Source organism: Acinonyx jubatus, chromosome B4 (assembly GCF_027475565.1).
Source record: "Acinonyx jubatus isolate Ajub_Pintada_27869175 chromosome B4, VMU_Ajub_asm_v1.0, whole genome shotgun sequence".
Taxonomy (NCBI): Eukaryota; Metazoa; Chordata; class Mammalia; order Carnivora; family Felidae; genus Acinonyx; species Acinonyx jubatus.
This window is the reverse complement of record NC_069387.1, coordinates 135,894,490-135,913,960: the sequence shown is the minus strand read 5'-3', so window position 1 is coordinate 135,913,960 and position 19,471 is coordinate 135,894,490. Positions and strand designations below refer to the sequence as shown.

At 57.5% G+C, this 19,471-nt stretch overlaps 1 protein-coding gene and 2 long non-coding RNA genes across 6 annotated transcripts in view; 1 reads left to right on the top strand and 2 right to left on the bottom strand.

Moving 5' to 3' along the window:
- PPARA (peroxisome proliferator activated receptor alpha) overlaps positions 1–6,375 on the bottom strand; it is a 76,599-nt gene extending 70,224 nt beyond the window's left edge. Inside the window, exons 1-2 of one of the 3 annotated variants that reach the window (XM_053199523.1) lie at positions 6,353–6,375; positions 3,711–3,860 (exon numbers count right to left, since the gene is read on the bottom strand). The gene's annotated coding sequence lies outside the window, so the exon portion shown is untranslated. Of the gene's footprint in view, positions 1–3,710; positions 3,861–4,606; positions 4,759–4,854; positions 5,009–6,352 lie in introns of those variants that run through there. The other 2 variants (XM_053199521.1, XM_053199522.1) reach the window with 2 other exon arrangements.
- Positions 5,323–9,914, top strand: LOC113602679 (uncharacterized). 2 transcript variants are annotated; one of them, XR_008288912.1, is made up of 4 exons: positions 5,324–6,497; positions 7,116–7,910; positions 8,162–8,919; positions 9,011–9,914. It is a non-coding gene; the product is annotated as an uncharacterized LOC113602679 (long non-coding RNA). The 2 variants fall into 2 exon arrangements; XR_008288911.1 differs by having other exon boundaries at positions 5,323–6,497; positions 7,116–8,919.
- Positions 9,915–14,708: 4,794 nt separating this feature from the next.
- LOC113602867 (uncharacterized) lies at positions 14,709–18,060 on the bottom strand. The gene is made up of 3 exons (XR_003424396.2): positions 17,100–18,060; positions 15,984–16,326; positions 14,709–14,921 (listed from the first exon to the last, which is right to left on the bottom strand). It is a non-coding gene; the product is annotated as an uncharacterized LOC113602867 (long non-coding RNA).
- Positions 18,061–19,471: the final 1,411 nt, after the last annotated feature.

The following is a 19,471-nucleotide window of genomic DNA, read 5'->3' as shown; positions in this document are numbered from 1 at the left end:
AAACAAACAACAACAAAAAAGGGAACTACGGTGTCCCATTCACTTAAATGTATTATAGTTTCAAATCGTTCACATGAGGCTTCGTCGTCTTTGAGGCAATGAGTCATCCCGCATTTGCTTTCCTAACTTGGACGATTCAAAGTGATTCTTTCCTAAAGGTTGACTTGTGGTCTCTAAGCGAAAGGCGTGAGGCATGCAGATCAGATGCGAAACTGTCCCTCCTCTTTACTTACAAATCCCTGAAAACAGAGCAAACTAGAAGCAGGCAGGTGAGCACAGCGTCCCGGAACACACGGGCATGTAGCCAGGGTCTTCTCCAATTCCTCCTGTGCCTTTCTTCCCCCTGCAGGGACTCCTGCCCTCTTAGAGATGGGCACTCCCCACCCCACACGGGTGTAAACATACCCCTTGCCTAATAAGTCGGTTGTTTGGCATCTGAATCCATGACCTTGCAGAAAGAAATCGCATTCTATTTAATTAGACTCTCGGGCCATCTCGTAAAAGGTCTATCGAATACCTAACATACCCCAGACCTAGCGATGAGCGCAGGCAGAATCATTTCAACCGCAACTACCACTTTATAATAGGGATGCAGAGGACACAGCACGTGGCGGTCCAGCACGGGTGCGGCGACACCCGTCTCGTCGGGAGAGAGAGGGTGGTCCGGCCATCCCAGTTTGGGGGGCAGGGGGAAAGCTGCAAAACGTCAAGGAGGGGCGGGAGGCAGGCCTGCAGCACCAAGGGGGGTGCCCAACGAAGTCGTGCCCACGTCCGGGAGGCTTTCACCCTCCAAGGATGAGGAACAGACCTTTGCACGTCCCACGTACAGCGGAGTAAGGGCCAATGCAAAACGCATCAGCACCGAAAACGTGAGGGCGCGGCCACATTCGGAGAAAGCACAAAACTGCTTGTGACAGCTGTTCTCACTGATGTGAGACTCGTTTACCTACTGAGAAATTCCTCCTAAGACCCCTCCGGGGCTCTGCACACTTGTCGATACTTCACAAAGAATCTTCACATAAGCCACCACCTGTGAGCGTCCCAACCCTTCCGACAGGTGAAGCGGGAAAGAATTCCATTTTCTGATGAGGCAGGAGCCGTCCAGACAGGTAGACGAAGACCCCGGGCCTGGCAGGCAGCAGCCGAGGAGCGAGAATCCAAATTGATGGCCTAACGTGATTAATGAGCTAAGGCATTTCCACCGTGCCCAGCAGCAACCTGATGCCAACCAAAATGCTCAAACACTTTTTCGGAAACTACACGACAAGCTCAGAACAAACGCCGCTCCACCACAAAAATAATCGTAACAGGGCTGACCTAGTAGGGAGTAAATTCTTCACTTTTCGGAGTGTATACGCTCTTCCAGACGTCGCAACATCACCCCTACAAGATGTTACATAAGTAAATACTCCAGAGGCAAGGAACAAACACACCTCCCCGTAACAACAACAATCAGACCACGTTATGTCTGATTATCCGTAGGACCAGCTGGAAAACTCGCACGCCCGCGCTCTTTTCCAGAAGGTCACCGCATGTCAGCACTAGAAATGCATGGAAGGGGCGCCTGGTCGAGCGTACGACTCTTGATTTCGGCTCAGGTCACAATCTCACGGTTATATCGAGCCCCACGTGGGGCTCCACACTGAGCGTGAAGCCTGCTTCAGATTCTCTCTCTCTCTCTCTCTCTCTCTCTCTCTCTCTCTCTCTCCCTCCCTCCCTCCCTCCCTCCCTCCCTCTGCCCTTCTCCACCCCCCCCCAATAAATAAACAAATAATATAAAAAAGAAATCCTTGGGAAAAGAAACAGGTTCTTTCAAACACGGTCCACTGGGACATCCTTTTTGGTTTCTTACCTTAAAACTATGTCAATACCAAGTTGGAAATTAAAGTTCATCGCCTAGGTTTCCCTAGCCACGTGACATGGCCTTGGAGGTGAACCCACTTGTTCCACGTCAATAACCAGGTTTAAGTAACAGACGCAGCAAATGTCCACGCCACACACAGAAACTATGCCTTTCTTTGAAATGTTTGTGGAACACTCGAAAGAGGGATTCGGTATCAAGCCACCAAAAACAGAAATAAAACTGAGAGGTCCTCAAATTTAAAAAAAATTGTTTTCATTTAAAATTTAAAAAAAAAAATTAGAAAAAAGAAAAGGCAGAAACTACACAGGCCACACCCTCTCCCTGCACTGCAGCAAAATTAGTTGAAATGTTCAACAAAATCACCAGGCACTTGGAAGGTGAGGCACCTTTAAGAATATTCAGGCGCAGAGACTGTGGGAGAGGAAAAAGAGAAAAGAGGATTTGGTGTGTTTATAATGTGTTTGCACTAAGCAAAGAACCATTTAGTTAATTAATTTTTTACAATGCTTATTTATTTATTTTGAGAGAGAGAGAGCGTGTGCATGAACAGGGGAGAAGAGGAGAGAATTCCAAGCAGGCTTTGTGCTGTCAGCACAGAGCCCCATGCGGGGCTTGATCCCATGAACCGTGAGATCGTGACCTGAGCCGAAATCAGGAGTCAGACCTTTAGCCGACTGAGCCACGCAGGCACCCCAACATTTTTTTTTTATTTTTAAGGACTACTGAAAGAATATTTGTCATAGGTACACATTTGCTCATTGCATGCAGGAAAGAGATCACCGGTTGACCAGCAACCAAACAGTAAGATGTTTTGGCAAAAATGGTTTCTCTCTCCAGACTCCCCAGAATCATCTTTTAGGATGAGGAGGACAATCTCCAACTTTCTTTTTTGTATTCTGGCATAAAAATCAGCTTCACGAGCAGATCTATGGTTGTTTTGCTCACTACTGAACGCATTAGCCCATAGCAGCTACTCAGTAAATATCTGTGGAATGAATAATATATACATATTACACACCATAATATATAGACACACACACATTAAGGGACTGGCTAAACAGTGGCTGTACCTAAGCACAATGGAATAGTATACGGACATTCAAAATGATGAAGCAGAAACATTTATTTCACACGGCAAGATTTCTCCTCGCCCAATAGTCAATGAAACGGAAGCCGATGACAAAATGGTTTCTATCGAAGAAACACGCCTTTCCTCTCCTCTCAGTCTCTCTCGCTCACGCACAACGTTTAAAAATCTGCTTACGAGCCTGACAGACATGAGCCGGTAAAACCTATTTCACGATTATGGGACGTCTCTCAGTATATGTCTAAGATCTGAGAAAAGAGAAAGACGTTTTCTCAACTGTGGGTGAACCTGCTTTTGCTTCAGAGTTGCACAGGAAGAATCGTGTCTGCTCCCGGCTGTGCCTGTCCTGCGTGATGACGGTTCCAGGCTGGAGCCCCCACCGCAGCAAGCTACCTGCCTGATATTCAAAGCAGCCTGAACACGGCAAGGAGCCAGCACGTTTGGGGTTCAGTACTCGTCAGCACCTGTCACCGCACAGTCTGTCAAGGAATAACATTTCTTAACAGTTCCACCGACCGGTTTCATATCACATGGGACCGAGCTGCTATAAAGGAATGAAACTCCCAGTGAAACAAACCCAAGAACCGGCAACTGAGCACGGCCCACATTTATCTTACTTTCAAAGCGCGGAAAACATACCCCCAACTTTGCACCACTGAGTAATAATTAACCCCCGGATGGCCAGCGTGTAGGGCAACCAGAAGTAAACACTTAAACATGTCGGTCTGGAAACACGAGCCAATCAAACCTTCTATTTACCTGTGATGACAGCGTCTTAGTGCTGAGCCTGGGTCACCGGGAGCGGTTCCTCCAGGGAGGCAGAGCCTTTGAAGGCAGCCTCGGCAGCAAGAAGGTAAAGGAGGAAATGATGACGATGTGTCCTCTGGATTCTCCCCAACTCTCCACCACCTTGGAAGAGGAAAGTCACCGTGACCCTACTCGGGCAGCAGTGGAAAACCCTGTGCCCCCCGCCCCGCGCGCCCTTTCCCAGGCGGCCCCGGGAGAGGAGGGGGGCTCCCCGGTTTGGGGAGGGGAGCGGGGGGAGCCGGGGCTGGGGTGGGCGTGCAGCCCCGAAGGGCCCGGGGCGCCCCGCCAAATCCGAGACGTTACACCACCGTGGACTTTTCTTAGAGAGACGTTTGACACTGACATTGGGGCACGCCGTGCCTCCTTTCAACTTAAGAAGGCGAGGAAAGCACGGGCACGCAGTCGGCCGTCCCGGGTCGGCGTGGGGACAGAGCCCGGCTTCCGGCCCGCACCCCCCGCACCCCCTCCCCCCGGGGCCGCGCGGCCGGGACGCGGGGAGACCCGGGCGCGGAAGCAGCGCGCCGGCCCCGCAGGGCCGGGCTCGGGAGAAACGTGGCGCGGCGCCGCTGCCCTCGGCTCGTCCCGACCGGCCGGGGCGCCGCCTGCGCCGGGGCGCAAAGTGCGGCAGCGACTCCAAGCCGCTCCGCGGGCGAGTTTCTCCCGTCCGCCCGCAGCCGCCGGGCGCGCCGCCTCGGGGATCCCGGTGTCCCGGCCTTAGGCTACCCAGCCCCGGGGACCCCGGGGGCCTCGGGTGACGCCCCCAGTCGGTGACGCCCCAGCTCGACAGCGCCGAGGGAAGGGCGCGCCCGCGGCCCCCGCCCGGGGGGCCTTCCCTCCCGCGGGACAACCTGTGGACACGGCGTCTCCGGGGCCCCGGGCGCTCGGAGCGAGGCCGCGCGGGGGCGGCCCCCCCCCCCCCGGGCCCCGGGGATCCCCAGCGGCGGACCCAGCGCGCTCGGCCCGCGCCCCCGGGTCCCGCGCATGCGCCGCCCGGCCCGGCCCCTCCCCTGGCCGCCGCCGCTCCGGGTCCCGAGAAGGGGAGGCCCGGTCCGCGGACCCCCCGCGCGCGCGCGCGTGCCCGCCCGCCCCCGAGCACCTGGGGCCGGTCCGCCGCCTGCGGGTCCCGCCGGGCGAGCGCGCCGAGGGAGGCGGCGCCGGGCAGGGCGCTAGCTGCCGCCGCCTCCGCCCCCGCCGCCCGCTGCCCCCGCCGTGGGGCCGCCGCGTCCCCTGCCCATGCCCGGCGCCGCCTCCCCGGGCCCGTGCCAGCCGCGCCCCCCGCGGCACGCGCCGCCCCTCGGCCCCCCGCCCCGGCCCGGCTGCGCGGGCGGCTCGCGCGGGTGGCCCCCGGAAGCCCCGCCCCGCCCCAGGCCCCCGGCCTTGCCCCGGGCGGGACACACCCCCCTGGCGGCGGCGCCCGATTGGCTGCCCGCCGGGTCGGAGGCGGGGCCGCGGCCGCGGAGACTCCCACCTTGTGCCCGGCGGCGGCCGCACCGGTGGGGAAACTGAGGCCGGGGTCACCGGGCTGGCGGGCGGGTGCCGCGCCACGGGGGGAGGGGGGGGACAGCGCGTGCGCCTGGGGGTAGGCGCGCGGCGCCGGGTGGGGCTGCAGTCGCGGCGGGGGCCGGCGCGAGGCCGCGGGACCCTGGAGGTTCCCGCCCGGCGCCCGGGCCACGCTGGCGAGGCCCCTCCTCCTCCCTCGGGAGCCCTGGCCTCCGCCGAGCCGGTCTAGGCCCGGGCCGAGGCGCGAGCGCCCTGGAGTCTCGGGGTGCCCGGGGCGGGAGGGGGGCGGGGGGGGCGGGAAGGACCGGTCCCGAGGACCCCAGGATTCAACAGAAGGAGAAAGAGAACACGAGCTGGGAGGACGCGTCAACAGGTGGCGGAGGTGCCCCGGCGGGCGGGGGACAGAGAAGGGTGAAGGGCAGCGGGGACAGCGTGGAGAAGGGCTGTCAACCCCGACCACCCGCCCCACACCCGCACCCGCACCCGGACCGAGGGAGGGCCGTGCCCCCTCCCGCCGTGCGTCGGGGGTGAGGGGCTGACTTTGTGCCCAGCCAAGGCGCTGGGCCTCTGCCAGCGCAGGGGGAGGTCGCGGCCCGGCAGCCAATGACGAGGAGCAGGGGAGAGAGCTGCAAAGCTGCTCTGTTTGCGCGGCGACGCACGGAATGCACAAAGCCCCCGGTGCCAGCGCATCAGGACACCCCTCCCTTGGGAACGAAATGTGTGCTATGCCAGCTTCCATCCCTGCCCTCCCGCTGCTCCTGCCACTGTTCTATTTGTAGCGGCGAGCGCCCAGGAGGACCTGCGCAGGGCAGGATACCCGGCTCCGAACAAATCCCCGCATTACGCAGAGACTCTGGAGCCCAGGCCCTTTCACAGACGTCTCTTCAACTCACCCGTGTTGATGGGCCCCTAGGTGTGGTGAACTTTGCCCGCCCTGCAGACACCCACATAACCTTCCCGCTCTGAGAGCGACAAGCCCAACTTTTATTACTAACGCAGCTAGGAGCCACACAGCGCTGGGTGTCATGGATATAGCGGTGAGGGAAGTCCAGAGCTCATGTCCTCAGGAGGACAGCCAAGTTCAAAGATGTCACCTGACACGCTCCAGATCCCAGGCTGTGAAAAACCGAGGATCCAAATGCAGGGGTGTTGGCTTCTCTTCCCAGATCCGCTGTGATGGTCTGGCATAAGCCCCGTTCCACCAGGCAGCTGGAAAGACCTGGTGAAAAATCGTTTCCGGTGAGGACAAAGGAAGCCGGGCTCAAGAGAGTAGCATTTACACCTGGCAGACATGGAGAAATGATATTCTTGGGGCTCCCAAGGTTTTAGGGAGACAAATCCTGTTTTTCATGCCTGTGTTCGAAGTTGTCACTTTTGAACCGAGTTGTCACTTTTGAACCGAGTTGTCGCTTCTGAACAACAGCTTCCCCTTCCCTCCCTCCCCCCAGGTACAAACAGCTCCATGAAACAGCTCCAAGCGTGGGGGCAGGGGTGTGGGTTCCTGTTTGCCACGAAGAACCCGTCACACACATCCCCCATAGGAGAAACTGTCACAAAGGATACAGCCCCCAGCTCTTGGAAGTCTCTCCCTCCCTCTCTCCTTACCACCAGTGTCGCAGAATGTGAGCCATGCAACAGAACAGAGACGGCTTCCTTTGCAGGACTGAACAGAAATCTGTATCTTCAGAGACACATTAATGCCCTTGCCAATGTGTCTGAGCCCCACCTGAGTCCCTCTGGAGCCTCACTAAATACTACGAGTGGTGGGGGTACACAGCTTCTCTTTGGTGCTGATGCTGTTTTAGCATTTCTTGCTTTTTTTTTTTTTAATGTTTTTAATGTTGATTTATTTTTGAGGGACAGAGACAGAGTGTGAGTGGGGAAGGGGCAGAGAGAGAGGGAGACACAGCATCCGAAGCAGGCTCCGGGCTCCGAGCTGTCAGCCCAGAGCCCGACGCGGGGCTCGAACCCACAGACCGCGAGATCACGGCCTGAGCCGAAGTCGGACGCTTAACCACTGAGCCACCCAGGCGCCCCTGTTTTAGCATTTCTACTCACAGTTTCTAATCTTGAAGATGTTCAGAGACATAACTTATTATTGTGCCCACATTATAACCGGGAGGCCAAGGCACAAGAGAAGTCCCTTGTCACATAGGCCAGTTGCAGAGCCCAGGTTAGGAGGTGGGTCTGTGGAACCCACACCTGGTGAGCCGCTCCTGGATGAACCAACTTGCCTGATCTCGCCAGAGATGTCGAGGCTCTCCCCTTGGCTTCTGGGGGGAGAATCAGGGTGTTGGGGCATGGGGGGGGAGGGAGCTGGGCGAGGCTCCTGCCACTTGATGCAGGCAGTGGGTTAGACCCTGAACTTGTAAGAAGGTGCCATCAGCCACCTGTGTTTGGAGAGAATGTGAGACCTGACTGCTGGCCCCAAGCCCTGTGGGGGAGAGCACCCCCAGTGGGGCTGGGGGTGCAGGCCAGGGTCTGTCTGTTTGCCCTACAGCTTAGGTAAGCCCTTTTCCAGGAACCGAGGCCTCTACAGGTCACCTGTTTGCCCTTTGTTGATCTGCAAAGCCTCTGATGAGACGGACTTTGTGCTTGGGAGTGTCATCAGCCAGGGCAGTGGCCCCTGATCTCCTGGAAACCTGCCCTCAGGTCAGATGGTGGAAATCGATGGGGGCAGGGAACGCAGACAGAGAAAGGGAGAGTTCACTGCTGGCCGGGACAGAGCTGCCCCGTGGCCCGCGGCTGGACCTCGGTGAGAGGCCGACCGAGGGCACGTACGTGGCTGCCGTCCTAGTAATGACAGCAAAGCCTCACGGGTCCAGATAAAGAAGTCTTGTCACGTTAAGGCATGGAACTCACAGCAGTCCCACGAGGCAGCTAGGTTCCTCCCCATTTTACAGATGAAGAAGCCAAGGGCCGGAAATGATATCGTGTGGCTGAGATCTCCAGGAGGGGGCAAGAACCGGGCTGTCAGAGTCCACATCCGTTCTGCCATCTGCACCAGCCCCAGGGTACCCCCAGAGGTGGGCTGTCTGGTCCAGAAGCCAGCGCTCCCCTGGCCCGATAACCCAGCTGTCTCTGGCAGGTGCAGGACCACGGTATTAGGGATCGGTCTCGGCCCCAGCACCGTGGGGTGGCAGAGCATGTGCGGAAGCCCGTGGCAGGAGAGAGGGGCCGGGTTCAAGGGGAGAGACTGGAAATGGCCCAAGACCCGCAGACGTGGCCCGGAGGGGAGTTCGGCTCGATTCCGTCAGATTTGTAAAAATAATAAATGATACGTGCTAACCGATTGCCGTTACTGAACCGGCCCCAGCTGCCGTTGACGGGCTGGCTTTGCTAGAGGCTCCGCCTCAACGTGGGTCTCTGTCTCCGATCAGTCAGTCTCTGTCGTTCTTGAGAAGCCCGAGGCAGCGATGCTGCCCTCCCCCTCCCTCCCCAGCAGCACTCGCTAGGCCTTCCCCGGATGGCTTCAGCTCCTTAGGGTGGGGGCCGGGTCGCTGATGTCTTTTGTCCAGTTTAGAGCAGTGGGCTTGGAGCTTCGGGACCCGTGTGACCCAGTAGGTCGGAGCCTCGCCATAAAGCATGATGGATAGGTGAATTTCCTTGATGGAGGATATTCCACTCTGCCGGATACGGGGTTCGCCATCACCTGAGTCCGGTAGGGAATTACACTGTCGTGGGTGGGCAGGGTCAGGGGGAGTGCAGACATGAGACACGGGATGTTGGACACAAACGCGTTACAAATACAGGGACATATGCACATCACTGCCTCTGCCTCGGACATCCCCGATAACCCCCGTGGAACTAGCAGACATTAGGAATCCGATAGATCTACGGGCGCCTGGGGGGGTCAGGAGGCGGAGCGTCCGACTTCGGCTCAGGTCAAGAACTCACCGTTTGTAGGTTCGAGCCCCGCGTCGGGCTCTGGGCCGACGGCTCGGAGCCGGGAGCCTGCTTCGGATTCTGTGTCTCCCTCTCTCTCTGCCCCTCCCCACCTCTCCAAAATAAATAAACATTAAAAAATTAAAATAAAAAAGGGAATCTAACAGATCTAGAGTCAACACCTGGCTCTACCTTTTACTCATACCATAACCTTGGACAAATCACCTGACCTCTGGACCGAACGTCCTCGTCTATAAGATGGGGCAGCGATGGTTATCTCCGTGGGCCCTGGGGTGAGAATTAGGAGGGAGTGTGCAGGAAGTGCAGGCACAGGACCTGATAGGCAAGTCGTAGTAGTCGAAATTTGGCGACCACCTGCCTGAGGGCTCTGCCAAGGGTCACCTCCTCCAGGAAGCCTGCTTGGCCTCCATCTCACCGGCAAAGCTGCCCCACCTCCCCTGTGGCTTTTGTCTCGTTTAGCACTGTCTACAAAGGTGCCCCTCCCCTTGCCTGCCTCACCACTCCAGTGAGCTGGCATTGCCTGGGCCCTCAAACCTCTCCGACAGCAGGCAGAGTGCCTTTTTTTTTTCCTTTTTTTTTTTTTTTTTGCTCCCTCCTGGGACCCTCAGGTCTACCCTGGTATCTGGCTTTTACAGCTGAGTCCTTCCGGCTCGTCGAGGCAGCATGGATCGGAGCCCAAGTAGTGTGCAGGCCCCCCCACCCCGCCGGCTTCGGCTGCAAGCCTCCGGACAGAGCTCGCCGATGCAGGGGGTTGGCCCGATGCAGCTCTTCACCCGGCACAGGGGCCGGGACGCACAAGGCTCCCTAAATGTGCAAGAGAACAGCCAGGATGTTCTACAGGCATCTCTAGGCCTTGGTTGTCACTGAAATGAGAAAGTGGACCACAGTCCCCAGTCCTCTGCAGGGACTGACCACGTTTGCCAAATATTCCTGGTCGGCAGAAGACAGGGCAGCAAAGCAAGGGCATTATGGGGTTTGCTGTAAAGCTTCATCTAGTCACTTTAAAGAAATATCCCTTTTTAGGGGCGCCTGGGTGGAGCGTCTGACTTTGGCTCAGGTCACGATCTCACGGTTTGTGAGTTCAAGCCCCGCGTCGGGCTCTGTGCTGACAGCTCGGAGCCTGGAAGCCTGCTTCGGATTCTGAGTCTTCCTCTCTCTCTGCCCTTCCCCCGCTCTCGCTCTGTCTCTCTCTCAAAAATGAATAAAGATTAAAAAAAAATTTAAAGAAATATCCCTTTTGTCCCTGAGAGTATGTCCTTTACGCTCTTGTGTTGTTATTGAAAATGCCACCCCCCCTTTTTAAAGTTTATTTATTTTGAGAGCGAGAGAGAGAGAGAGAGAGACCACAAGCTGGGGAGGGGCAGAGAGAAGGAGAGACAGAATTCCAAACAGGCTCCGCACCATCCGCGCAGGGCCCGTTGCGGGGCTGGAATTCACGAACCGTGAGATCACGACCTGAGGCGAGGACAAGAGCCGCCCCCACGTCAGTCCCCAAAGCCGTTTAAAACATTGTTGGTTTGGAAAGCCCAAAGTCCGGGGCCTGCTGGCCCAGATGGGCTCTGTTTACTGGTAAACACAGAGCATGTTGCAAAGGCCTCCTGACATTTTTCCAGTCTTTCTGTGCCCGGCTAGCTCTCTCCTCCAGATTTACTTATGGTATTTATTTGCAAGTCAACATCCTGGGCTGTGTTGGGACTTGCACGTGGAGTATACGATCCTACGTGAGGGCCTGATTTTGATCTTTGACAAATCGAGGGAACGGGGTGTGGGCGGCTGGCTGCCTTGGGAGCCCTCGGGAGTTACACCCACGTGGGGGCCTGGCTCACAAGCCATCAGGCAACCTGGGGTGGGGGGGGCAGCTCTGCAGGGAAAGGTTCCCTCTGCTTGGGAGCCTGGGGTGTGCAGGGCAAGGAGCTGGCTGGAGGCAGAAAGAAGGCTGAATTCCACACGTGCGTGAAGGCGATCACGGGAACAGCCTCTAGAAGGTGACGGTGGCGTGGGGCAGGACACCAGAGCAGCACCCTGGCGGGTGGGGTTTGTAGATGGCTGGTGGGAAAACCAGACCCCGGGTGGGGTGGTGAGGGGACCGTCAACTTACCCCTTCATTTCTCCACGTGGAAAAGCAGCATCTGAGCAAAGTGTCAGTGCACTGAGTCTAATTTCATGCATTTCTTTAATATTTATTTATTTTTGAGAGACAGAGGCAGAGCGTGAGCGGGGAAGGAGCAGAGAGAGAGGGAGACACAGAATCCGAGGCAGGCTCCGGGCTCCGAGCCGTCAGCACAGGGCCCGATGTGGGGCTCGAACCACCAGATGGTGATCTAGGCTGAAGCCGGATGCTTAACCGACTGAGCCACCCAGGCGCCCCTAGTGCTGAGTTTAATTTTAAAACAACCCTCCCCCACCCCAGAAAACACAATCTAGTATGGCTAAGCAGGTGCCCAGGACTGGGCTGGCGCTTTCCACACAGGACTCCTGTTTCACTGGCCAGCGACCCCCTGATTTCCCCGTGCGAGAGCAAGGCAGTCTCTGGGCTCCTGCAGACTTGCCAGAAAGTTCCCCCACGCCACCTTGTTTCCCACTCTCTGGTGTGTGTGGCCTTCGGGCCCCCCTGCTTCACACGAGGGAGAGCCTCCCATTAGAAACCTGGTACCTTGACTTCTGTCCTCACATGTCCGGCTCTGCCAAGGTCAAGGCCCAAACTTTCCAGATTGGCAAAGGCCCTCAGGACAAAAAGGCTGTTGCAACCTCTCTCCTTGCCTGCTGTCCCTCCCACGCCAAACTTGGCCTGGAGGTGTGCCACTATTTTGGCCACTTTTAGAGGTTTTTAACATAATTTGTAAGCACTTAAAAAATTTTTTTAATGTTTATTTTTGAGACAGAGAGAGAGAGAGAGAGAGAGCACACGAGTGGGGTAGGGGCAGAGAGAGAGAGACACACAGAATCGGAAGCAGGCTCCAGACTCCGAGCTGTCAGCACAGAGCCCGACGCGGGGCTCAAACTCACAAATGGTGAGATCATGACCTGAGCCGAACTCGGACACTCAACTGACTGAGCCACCCAGACACCCCAGCATTTTTTTAATACATTTTTTAAAACTTATTTCTAGAGAGAGAATTGATCCAAATAACCTTGCCCGCCATTGCCTCAATCATCGATGATATTTATGTATCTTTTGGTTCAGATGTTAAGCACGGGGACCTGGCTGTCCCTTATGCTGGGTGCATCCCTGCCTTGCCTGGCACGGGAGCAGTGGTCAGTAATCAGGGGTTACACCTTAAGAGTGGCGTCGATCCGGAGCAAAGCAGTTCACTGCTGTCCTTCCTGGACAGAGGGTCAGGTGCCCGGGCTCTCTCCTTGCTTGGCTGCCCAGTGAGGTCATCGACGACGTGCCCACTGTGCACAGGGCGCTTCGGCTTCAAGTGGGCCTGCAGGCTTGTGGTCTGCTCCCTGCTCCCAGGGTTGGCAGCCACAGAGGGGCTGAGCCATAGCCCTGAGCCGCCAGCCCGGGAGCCGCGGGCCTGGCCCCAGCGCCCGCCGGCCCGGCTCACGTGTCCTTGCTTTTTCCACTATGCCCACCGCTCCCCTCCTGGGCTCTGTGACCTTGGACAGCCACAACCGCCCTATGTCCGTTCCTGACTGTAAACTGAGAGGCTGGGCTGGCTGATCTCAAACGTCCCCCGCCAGCTGGGGACTCTGAGTCGTGCCTGGGGTTGTGACTGGGACATGCCCCAGGAGCCAGCTGCCAGGGCCCACGAGGGAGGCATTTTTTCCTGCCTCGCTGGGGGGGAGCAGACACATGACTACCCGGGCTGAGCGCTTGCCGTGAATTACGATCAGTGGCTCGCGCTCTGCGCTTTGGAAATGTGTTCGGGACCGACCTCCAGGCCTGGGATCATCGGAGCCTGTGGCCTGGTTGGGGAACCAGCTCCCTTTTTCTGCTGGTGCCCCCCGGGCCAAGGCAGGTCAGCGGGAAGCCACCCACCTCTGTCTTCTGCAAACACAGAGTAGGAGGGCGGCTCCCCGTCGTGTCCCAATCACATCCCACGGAGGGGACGCTCGCTGTGGCCTCCTACCGTCCAGCTTGCTCTTCCCGTGGGTCTCCCAGTCGCTTGCTGCTTTGGTCCAAAAATAGTGCTTCTTGTTGGAAACAGCAGAGGTGATAGATCCTGCCATAGGATGGAGGGGTTCCTGGATGGGGCATGCTCTGGCGGCACAGCGGGAACCCGGGGCTGGGTGGTCCTCACTCGGGCACCCGGGTGTTAGGGAAACAGGAGGCCGGTTCCCACCCAGACCGGGGCCTCTTTGCCCAGTCGCTCCGGCCCCCTCCGGAAGGGAACCTGAGAGGTCGGCCCGTGGCAGAGCGGGGCGGGGGTAGCTCTTGGCAGGACCCGAGGTCCAGCTGGAACTTTCTGGACTGGGGGAAAGGGCAGGACCCCCCGTGGAATCCTCACTGGGCCCCCCGGGGCCGGGTACGGGCCCTGAAAGGAAGATTCAGCCAGCCGTGTGGGTGACACGGGGCTCACCCTGAGAGAGGCTCCCCGTCCTTAGCACCCTTCCGGTCAGGGCACCGAGGTCGTGCTGGGTCTGAGCTCCAGCGCCAGCCTCACCCCTCAGTGATTCTCTCTCCTCGCGGGCAGAACTGAGGCCGCCCTGGAGGGTCACTGCCAGAGTCAGAGGCAATGAAGACCAGCGTGGCCCAGTCAAAAGGCTCCCGGCCCTGACTCCTCCCCCAGCCGCCCGCACAGCCCTTTCACGTGGGCCCTCCTTTCTCACTTCCCTTATCCACCAGCCGCCAGGCTCTGACCCACCCTCTCACCACATCCCTGAGGGCCAGGGTCACATCCCCGCGTCTCTGCCCAGCCTCCCCACTCACAATCCGATGTGTCACTCTAGCTTTTCCTTGCGCAGGGCACCACCTCTTTCAGGAAGGCCTCCCTGATCTCCTCTCTCCCGACCCTGTTTCTCCACTGTGTTTCATCAGCCCCAGGGCCTCTGTGGATCTTCCTGGGTCCTACACGCCTGTTTCCTAGTCTATCTCCGCGAGACTGGAAGCTTCTTGGGGTTTAGGATCTTATCTGAGGTTATTAATAAAAACAAGAACAGCACAGGGGCGCCTGGGTGGCTCAGTCGGTTAAGCATCCAACTTGCCCAGGTCATGAGCTCGCGGTTCGTGAGTTCAAGCCCCGTGTCGAGCTCTGCGCTAACAGCTCAGAGCCTGGAGCCTGCTTGGGATTCTGTGTCTCCCTCTCTCCCTGCCCCTCCCCTGCCCACTCTGTCTCTCTCTCTCTCTCTCTCAGGAAATGAATAAACATTAAAAAAAAATTTTTTTTTTAATGACAGTATAAAAAAATTACCCTTTTTTTTTTTTCTTTTTTCTTTGTGTATTTTGCCTCTTACATGTTCAGATTTAACAAGGCCCAGCTATTTTGTGCAGGAGTCCCTCCAGCACTGCAATGTTATTTTGTAATGAAATCTATCACATAGGTGCTGTGTAATTTTGCCTGTTTTTATGGTGATACATATGACATCAACTGTGTTCGAATAAACTTTTTATTTTTTTACGCAGTCATTTTTTTGTTGGGGTAAAATATTCATCAGATAAAGTTTACCATTTCTAAGTGTGTGGTTCCATGGCATGAACTTCCATATCGCCGCGCAAACGTTACCACGGTCTGTCTCCTTTCCTCTTTCCCAACGGAAACTCTGTCCCCACGAAACACTCGCTCCCCACTTCCCATTCAGGAGTTTTAGTTGCTGTAAAAGAGATTTTGGAACATTCGGTGCAATCAGAGATCCGCGGCTGAGATAGGGTCCCATCAGGGTTAACTTCCTGATGCGAAATACTGCGCTGTGGTCGTGGAGGACAGACATTCCCAAAGATTTTGTTTTCATGACTCCTTTGCGCTCTTAAAAGCTATTGAGAACCCCAAGACATTTTGCTTACGTGGGCTATCCTCGTCGATATTTCCAAGGATTCGAATTAAAATGAAAAAAAACCCACCAAACCCCTTTAAATATTTACTAATTCATATAAAAATAAGAAGTCCTGCATATGTGAAATTTAAAACATTTTTTACACACTGATTATATTCTTCAGAGCCCCCCCAAATTGTTTAAAGCATTTTTGTAAGGCTCTTGAACGTCTGGTTTAATAGGCAGTGGCTGGCATCTCACCAGCTTCTGCGTCTTGTCTGCTGCCTTGTGTTGTTTCTGGCGATGCCTGTGAAGAAAATCTTAGCCTCACGCATGGTCGGGGAGAAAGGCGATTTAATAGTTTTTTCAGGTAAGTGTGGGTATTTGATCCTGAACCTAAATTCAGCAAATGAGTGTTTCTTTTCAATTTTTCTTTTTAAATTTTCTTGATAATTTTAGAGACAGCACGAGCAAGGGGGGTGGGAAGAGAGAGAGAGAGAGAGAGAGAGTGAGAATGAATCCCAAGCAGGCTCCACGCTCAAAAGGAGCCCTACACAGGACAGGGCTCAATCCCACGCCCCTGGGATCATGAGTTGAGCTGAAATCAAGAGTCGGACGCTCAGCCAACTGAGCCGTGGTTCCCCTGCTGTGGCTCCTGAATGGTGGATACGCTACCCTGGGGGGAAAGCCAGTCTGCACCCCAGAGCCCATGGGCCCACCTCCCAGAGGACTTCCCGCCACCTGGGCAGGCCCCTTGGGTGGCGCTGCATTGGCAAGACCCAGGGAGATGCCCTGGTTCAACCCGCCCTCCGACCCCCCATTATGCGGGTGAGGAGACAGTGGCCCGGGGAAGGACCGGCCAGCTGGGGAGGCCCGCCTCCTAGCTCACTGCTGTTTCCACACCTTCTGGCAAACGCCAAGTGATGTAGGTACAGGCAATGTTTCTGGAACCTCCTATGTAGCTGCGGAGGGATTGGCCGCTTGGGTCAGCGGTCAGGACACCGTCCACCTGTCCGTCACCCCTTCCTGAGGGCACCGTTTCTTGCACAGGCCCCCGTCGCGTGGTGGGGGATGGGAGGGCAAGGAGGAGGTCCCCATCGCCTTGGTCCGCGTAGGGCTTTTCCTTGGATTTGACCGGTTTACAAGAAAGGCCTGGAGTGTCCTTCCGTGTCAGGTCCTCCCATGTCCTGCGATGTCAGAGGCGTGGAATGCGCACTTGTTGGATGACGAATCATCTGTTGGTCGACTGGTGGACGAGAGATAGAATCAGAATTTCTACCCCCTGGCTCTCTCAAAGCCATTTTGCTCTGTTAACATAAGGGGTATTTATTTCAAAACAGTAACAAGAACTTGGCCCCTGCAGGCTGTGTGACCTTGCCCGGTGGGCACAGCCAGCCCCCAGCTGCGGGAGGGAAGGGCCCCTGGAGGCCAAGCCTGGCACCTGAGTGAGCTACTGCAGCTGCTTCGGCCGCTACCCCCAGGGCAGAGCTGGGAGCTCTCTGAGGCCCAGTCTCTACCTCCTCCAACAGCAGGGGAGAAAAAGAGTGGACGGCTGCGGGACTCTGCAGGGGGGTGAAGGCTACATGGCCCTCTCAGCTCAGGACCCCGCAAACCACCCAGGGCGTGTACATGCGTGTGTGCCTGCCTGCGTGACTGTGTGTGGTGCACGCCTGTGTGCAAACGTGCACGTGTGTGAGTATATGCTGTGCTCGAGCACGTGCACGGATGCATCGGTGTGCCTGCAAGCCCGTGTGCGTGAGCATACGCACCTGTATGCACGTGTGTGCCCTGTGTGTGTGTGTGTGTGTGTGTGCACGTGCACGTATTTGCGTGTGGTGTGCATTCACAGCTGTGTGTGTGAGCCTATTTGTGGGCGTTCACGTCTCCGTGTGTGCACACGGGTGAGTGTTTCATTTCCTCCCTGGGGCCCCCCTGAGTGTTGTGGAAATTTGGGGGGGGTGTGCAAAGGCAGGCCTGGAGAGAGCGGCTGGCTTGGGCCTGGTCCTGCCCTTTACTCACCCACAGTCTGCTCAGATCAGAGGACCTTGGGACCTTGCACTCTGCAAAGCCATGGTCAGCCGGGTAGGATATGCTTCCCAGGAAGACGCTGCCAGCACCTTTGACCGTCTCTGTTTGCTTATTTCCATCTTGACCTCATCTTGCCTGTGTTTTTTTTTTTTGGTTTCTAGCCCGTTCTAAGAGCCAGCCACAATGCTGTCCCTGGGGGACCTCCATCTTCCAGTTGCACAGGGAAGCGTCCCCACCCCTGGAGGGAGCCAGGTGCAGCTTGCTCCAGGCCTGACTTCAGGGAGATGCCCTTCCCTGGTGATCCACCTTCCCCCCGTGGCCACTGAGGTCGCTGCCTGGCGTCCTTCCCCCTGGGCCCTGGGGGGCATGTCTTTAAGGCTCAACCATAATGCGAACAGAACAGCCATCGGTTTCCCTATCATTTGCTCCACCGGAAACAAAGACAGGATTGTAAGGGCTTGTGGGAAAGGGCAGCAGCTCGTGTGGCACAAAGAATTTATTTTTTCCTTCCCTGATCTGAGCCCTATCACCAGGCCCCTGGCTGCCTGGGAAGCTGCTGTGGGAGAAGGCTGCTCAGGTGGTGTGGGTGGCCCCTGTTGCCCCCAATGTGCCTCGGGGGCGTCTGTTCTGTTCTGGGACATCCCAGTCCTCCCACATACATGTCTGTCCTCCCTCCAGACACTGGTCTTTCTGGGCCTCCTCCTCCAGCCTCCTCACTGGGTTCTGGGGTCTCGCCTCTGGCCTTAAGCACTAGCCCCTGTTGCTCTGGGCTGTGTCCTGGGCAGATCTTCTTCTCTTCCCAGTCGTGTCCCCCTCCTGATGCTCCCCAATCCCTGTCTGGCTCCACAGAACCCCTCAGGAGGGAGCCTGGCACCCCACTGCCCCGGCACACGCCCCCCCAGCTCCAGCCAGGCTCCTCACGGGTGCCTCTCTCATCACCTCCTTGCCCGGCTGAGTCACCACCTGACCCACCCCCCCCCCCCCGACACCGCGCTGCCCCTGCACCCCCTCCCCCCGAAAGCACCTTTGATTCCTCACTGCTGCCTAAAGTGCTCTGCAGATTTTGGTGTTGTGCAGGAGAAAGTGCCTCTCAAGGGCTGGGGGTTTGCATGCAGGGGGCACACGGGGAGGAGGAGGGACAGGAGGAAGGTGACCCCGAGGGGAGCCAGGCCAGGGGGCAGCGCACGAAGGCTTGGTCATCCGGGCAGTGGGGAGCAGGGTCAGAAAAGTCACTCTGGGGGAGGGGGTCAACTTTCCAGGTGGAGGGGTCAGGGAGGCGACGGCATCGTGAGGACAACAGCACCAGAGGCCTGGGGCCTGCAGGAGGCTGGCAGTCACTTGGCATGGCCGGGGCAGGCTTGGGTCTTACAGAGCTGAGGTGAGGACCGTCAGGGAGCAGGGCACCCGAGGCCAGGGGCAAGTGGCAGGGAGGGCGTTGGAGACAGAGCTCTGCCAGCAAGGCCTGGGGGGAGGAGGGAGGCGGAGGGCCGGAGCGGGCTGAACCGATCCATTCAGTCCCCAGCTGGCCCCAGCTGGCCCTGTGGCAGGCTGCTAGTGACTCCGTGTGCAGGCGAGGAAACTGAGGCAGAGAGGCTCAGAGCTAGGACTGGTAGAGCTGGGATCTGAGTGGCGGCTCCCAGCACTGTGCAGCTCTCCCCCTCCAGGGAGGGAGGGGCCCCAGGGTGGGGGCCTCTGCGGGGTGTGGGGCTGGGCTGGGAGGAGGTAAGGGGGGGTAGCTCCGAGAGGGGGGCCAGGAGGGGGGAGGGGCTGAGCTGGCGCCGGGGGCCTTGTCCCTGTGAGCTCACCTGCGGCCCTTCCTTCTGTTCAGAACTTCTGATCTCCTCTCCCCCCCCACGCTCGGTCACCCTCCCCATCTTGGAGGAGTCGCAGGTTAAGACACAGGTTGCAAGAACCGGAGAATTCTCGTGCTTGCTTTTGGGGGAGGTCACCGGGAGGAAGTGTCCCCCGGGTGGCCCTCCAGCAGGACCCGGGCAGTCGGAGGCTCCTCACCCCTCCCGTGCCCTTGGGATCTACACTCTGCCCACCGTTCCCACCCTGGGAGCCCTTTTCTGAAGACACAGCCTCGAGAGAGTGAGGTGTTGTTGAGACCACCTGGGCTGTGTACTCGACTGAACCGGGTGGAAGCCCCTATGTAAACCCTGATGATTCTGGCAGGCGGGTGTGGGGGGCGACACATCTCGTGGCCACTGAAGTCAAGCCTTGCGACGAAGTTCCTTTGCTTTTTAAACCCGTCACCTACAAAAAAAAAAAAAAAAAAAAGTGGAGTGTCTGGGGCCCCAGCGATGGGCTGGAGCCCACACAGCAGCCCTCAGAGCCCCGTGAGACCCACGACCCAAAGCCAG